This window comes from Danio rerio, chromosome 16, assembly GCF_049306965.1.
Source record: "Danio rerio strain Tuebingen ecotype United States chromosome 16, GRCz12tu, whole genome shotgun sequence".
Classification (NCBI taxonomy): domain Eukaryota; kingdom Metazoa; phylum Chordata; class Actinopteri; order Cypriniformes; family Danionidae; genus Danio; species Danio rerio.
Genome location: NC_133191.1, coordinates 29,614,664 through 29,620,663, shown reverse-complemented (window position 1 = coordinate 29,620,663; position 6,000 = coordinate 29,614,664).

Here is a 6,000-nt window from a genome sequence, read left to right as displayed (position 1 = left end):
TTAAGTAGCCTATGTTGATTGGTTGATGTGGAAAAAATGATTTTCTTAATATGACATGAATGTATCTTCTAGGATTGAAATATATGGAGGGTAAAATATATTTTAAAATATTAAAAATGGTCTATGTTTTTGTAGAACATGTATTTATGTTAATTTATTGTTAAATTTATTGAGCAAATACATTTTTTGGCCATTTTTTATTTTGAAATATACATGAAAATATACATTTTTAATGTATGAGACTTGAGCCTACAACATCTCAGCGGACAATAACCTGGAGGACCGCCAAAGTTTTTTTTTTGTGCGGCACAAATTCACACTACTCAAACATGTTTTGATATTTTATGTTAAAAAAATATTGACAAAAAACTGTCCTGTTTATCAACAGCATAAACCCCATACAACAGACAGAATAGAGGATACAGGATTTCTACTTTTCTGAAGGGAGCTGCTGATCATAACATTATTTATTAAACTGTAATATAAACTTTTTGTAAGCAACACTTTTCACATTTTGATATCAGCAGACAAGCTAATCTAGTGCAAATCACAGCATGAAACGTCACTAAAATGTATTAATTAAACCACAATTAAAAATGTATGAGAGGATTAATTGTCAACTGTTTTTGCAAAGTAGGTGAATATTAAACAAACACATATTACTATATAACCTCTATCAGAATAAAAAGGAGAGAAAGCATGAAAATGAAATAGGTGAAAGAAGTGACGAGGACAGTATTTGAGTTTTACATTGTTTATTTAGAACTCAACAACAATAAAAATCAGCCCTCCACCCCTGTTTATTATATGACATAGACTCCATTACCAACACCACCACATTGAAACACATCAGATCTCTGAGCCTGTAACACAGATTCTACATCACACTCCATATCCTCCTCTTCCTCATCCTTCAATTTCTCCAAATCCTTCTGGATTTTCTCCTCATACAGCATGTCCCATTTCTTTATTTTACTTTTCTTCCCCCTCTGTCTCTTCTTTCACTTTTCTTTCTCAGCCCTTTTCTCCTTCTCCTTTGTCTTCTCTTTCTTTCCATATCTCTCCCTCTTCCGTCTCTTGTTCTTCCACTTCTCTTCCTGAATTCTCTTTTTCTCCTTCTCACTTATCTCCTCCTCTTCCTCAGTTCTATTGTCCTCCTCCTCCTTCTTGGTGTTCACCTCCTCCATCTCCTCCGTCTGTGCCATCTTCTCAGTTTTATCCATTTCCTCCTCCTCCTTCTCTTTTATTGTAGTTTTCTTCTCCTCCTTTATTATTGCCTCCTCTTTCTTTCTGTTCCTTCCTCTCCTCTCTTGTCTAGTCTTTCTTGTCTTTTCCCCCAACATTTTCACCTTCTCCTCCTCCTCAACTTTCTCCTCTTCCTCCTTCATGATCTCCTCTTGATCATCTGTTAAAAGAGAAATGATTGCAGTTTACACATTCAGAGGGTGTTAAACACCAGGTGAGGGGAAAATGATACAATTTATTAATAACATTACAGACAAAAATATATAGACATAAAAATGATCATTTACCATCAGTGGCTTGTTTTGGTGAAATGGAGGGTGACTTTTCTTCAGAATTTTTCTCCTCCTCCTCTATATTCTCCATCTCCTCCACCACGATCATGTTCTCTATCTCTTTTTTCTCCTCCTCCTCCACATCTGTCAAGGAGATGTTAAACTTCAGGTAAGAACAGGTAATAAAAATACAATTTATTTATAGAATTAAAGTCTATTATTTAGTATCATCTAAAATTATTCATATTTACAATAGTTAGAGCAATTGTTCACTCAAATTGTTCTGTAATATATGTTTAAATGAATATGCTGAAAATTAATGTTTATTATATTGACAACTTTATATTCCTGCAGTGCAGGCAACAACATATAAATTATGTACAGTGTGTGAACTTTAATATTTAGCTCAAGCTTTTACTAATGTGCAAAAGGCAAGCCATTGTATAAATCTGGTTTGGTTGCTTGCTGTAATAGAAAGAGATGAAGACTGTCCAGCTTGTGTTGCTTCATGCTGCGAATGAATTGCTCAGTGTGGACCCTCAGCCATGGACGGTGTCTCCCTCACAGTTGCGCTTACTCTGGACATGTTACTCTGGATGTTGTAGGATGCAAGTTGTGAACCTAAATCAGATTTATAAAAAAGAAAGAATAGTATAAGCTTTTGCATATAAACACTTGTGCTTAACACATTTGATTCAGTTTGTTATCTCCCTATTACACTAGAATGTTTAGTCTGTGTGTATACATACACAAACACACACACGCACGCACACACACACATACACACACACACACACACACCCACACACACACACACACACACACACACACACACTAAACTGGAATTTATTGAAGTTTCTGATAGTTAATACTACAATATGTTGCTGCATTCATTAACAGATAGTTGTAAATACAACAATATTCATTCATTCATTCATTCATGTTCTTTTTGGCTTAGTCCCTTTAAGTACTACAATATATACAGTATAGTACAATTTACTATAGTATGGTAAAAAACGTAATACAATTTAATATGACACAATTACAACTTGTCACTTCTTTCATCTGGTTTAAATTCAGATACATCATTTTTAATCGTACCTTTAGAGCTGTATAACACCAAAAGCAGCATGGAAGCAGTCTCCTTTCAGTCACTCCACCTCCTCACGGAGACTGTCAGCCTGATCGGGTGCATTAATCATCTGCCGTGGGTTGTGGAACTGAACAATAATGATGTTACAGATGCTAGGCATCCACTGGCACAGGATCCTCATCAATTTATGTGTAAATCTCCCTTCTTTGCCATGCTCCGAACGTGTTTTGGTTTCGCCGCTGTAAGATTTCACTGTAAAGCACGTTATGCGGAAACTAAGACACCGGCTTATTTTCTACCGGAAATACGTCAGCAGAGTTCGTGCATAGAGTCTATTGGATCGGCTACGGCCACCCCTGTGTAAACTCTGGCCACCTCGATATGATTTTGCTGTTGATATTGTTCATTTAAATGTACTTATGTAAATTCGCAATAGTTCAATAAATAAATATAACAAATAAATAAAATGCAGCTACTAAAATATTGTGGATTGATTGGTGCCACTGACGTAGCTGATTCACTGCCCCTTCACCTCCCGATCCTCGTTGACAGTACGCACACCTTCAATAGACAGCAAAGGCAATTTAATACCTTCATCATCAATAGAAGACGCTGTGTTAATAATAATATTGTGGCAAAAAAAAAAAAAAGATAAATTATACTATTAGGGTCTCTATATGATAAGAGTGTGTGTGGGCAGTGGCCATCTGGCAATTCTTGCAAATGCCAGAAGGGCCGGACCATTTCTTAAATGTGGGCCGTTTTTTTTTTCTTTCGTTTTTTTTATATGCATTGCTTTTTCATGCAGGCAGCATTTATCTCTTGCAAAATGTGAAATTATGTTGATGATGATGGTGATGATGATAATAGTAATAATAATAAAAATAATGGCGAGGCAGTGGCACAATAGGTAGTGCTGTCGCCTCACAGCAAGAAGGTCGCTGGTTCGAACCTCGGCTAACTTGGCGTTTCTGTATGGAGTTTGCATGTTCTCCCTGCCTTTACGTGGGTTTCCTCGGGGTGCTCTGGTTTCCCCCACAGTCCAAAGACATGCAGTAGGTGAATTGAGTAGGCTAAATTGTCCGTAGTGTATGAGTGTGTGTGAATGTGTGTGTGGATGTTTCCCAGAGATGGGAGGAAGAATGGAAGGGCATCCGCTGCGTAAAAACTTGCTGGATAAGTTGGTGGTTCATTCTGCTGTGGCGACCCCTGATTAATAAAGGGACTAAGCCGACAAGAAATGAATGAATAAAAATAATATTAATAAATGTTAAGCATGTGGCTCAATCGGTGACGGCCAGCTGGTTTCGAGATCGGCCGCCCCAATCCGACTCATCAGAGGTTACCCGGACATAATCAAAATCTGGCAAGAACGTCAAACAAACAGCAAGTGCAACACAAGAGATTTTGTCTCAAACAGTATGACTGTACTGACATTTTTATGATCCCTGATCAGAGATAACCAGATGATATATAATTCTTGTCTATAAATTGCAACAGCAGTGAGAAAGGAGAAAGTTTTTGTTAAAAGGTTTGGGAAAACCTGAAGGCCAAGTTTGTTAAAACCAAAAGAGGTCATGGCAAAAGTGGAGACCCAGGTACACAATTACAGAATATGTTTTTCCACCAGTCATAGGTTTTACACTGATTTAGCCTATATATTGCAATTTTAAAATTAAAAAATGTAATAGTTACAAAACTATTATGAAGTCACAGAATTATTTCTTTAATAACTGGGAAGGAATATTTAAACCAATATACAATATACTGATGCCTTTTAAGGCTTTATTAATGATATTTACAGGAATGTTGGACCATTATTGGCTTTTAGCATAAGTATGACAGAAACTAGCCAGACAGTAGGCCTACTGTGTGATTATTATTATTATTTTTTTAAAGCTGAACATCCAAACAAAATGGTAGGCTACATACTTACAATATTACATACTGTCATCTCAAGGTTGAGTGATAAAATAGGCATCTCAAGAATAAAAAAGAACAGCTTTTAAATAAATGACTATAAAAAAATAATAAAGAGGCTGTGAAAATTAAATTAACTTATAAAAGTCTACAAAAGACTTAAGCTTAAGGTTTTTATATCATTCATCAATTTTAAAGATTTGCAAAGAAGTTTTACCTTATTCAACTACTGGTTAAATCTAGGAGTAGATTTGAACCATCTGCATTTGACAATAAAGAATTTTCCAAAGCATAATAAAACATTGACAGCAAAATGCATTCATTGTTTTCAAGGAAGATACCAAACTTAACAGTCTTTGCAGTAAGGGGAGGGAAATGTATATTCATGGACCATAACCACATCTGTACCTCTGACCAAAAAGGAAACACCATGTCACAATGAAAGAAAACATGTTTCAAACTCTCGCTAAAAATATCTTTTTCACAAAAAAAAAAAAAAAAAAAAGCACAATTATTCAAATCTAAACTGAATGTCAATCTTAAAAACTTGTTGGTAGGATAAATCTCATTTAATATGTTAAAGCTCACCTCCTTAACTCTAGGAGAAAGAGGAAAAGACAAATAATCTTTCCTTATTCTTTAAGTTTCAACATTGTTAAAATCTTTAAATAGGAATTCTCTTCTGATGTGTGAATTGTGGAGCAAACTAAATCTAAAAAAAAAAAACATCTGTATTTTATTTAGTGAGTGTACTTTTTTTGCCTTTGTTCTAGCCATAATAAATATATATTTGTAATGTAATGTAATGTGTATTTATATAGCACATTTATTGTGTATGGCGATTACAACCAAAGCGCTTCACAATCATGAGGGGGGGGGTCTCTCCACACCACCACCAGTGTGCAGCATCCACTTGGATGATGCGACGGCAGCCACAGGACAACGATGCCAGTGCGCTCACCACACACCAGCTATTGGTGAAGTGGAGAAACAGTGATAGAGCCAATTGGTTGAAATGGGATGATTGGGAGGCCATGATTGTAGGGGACGATAGAGGGACTTGGCCAGGACACCGGGGTTACACCCCTATTCTTTCACGAGAAGTGCCATGGGAATTTTAATGACCTCAGGACCTCAGTTTAACGTCTCATCCGAAAGACAGCGCCCACTGACAGTGTAGTGTCCCCTTCACTTTTACTGGGGCATTAGGACTCACACAGACCACAGGTTGAGCGCCCCCTGCAGGCCTCACTAACACCACTTCCAACAGCAACCTACTGTTCCCCCATGCAGATACTGACCAGGCTCAGCCCTGCTTAACTTCAGTGAGTAACCGGTCTTGGGCTGCATGATGTTGTTGTGGCTGTGATGTGATATGGTGATGTGGTTGTAGAGCAACCCATGTTCTCCTTTTATTAATATTTGAATAAACTTTAATAGGTAAAACTGTCCGAGATATGAATAAAAGCA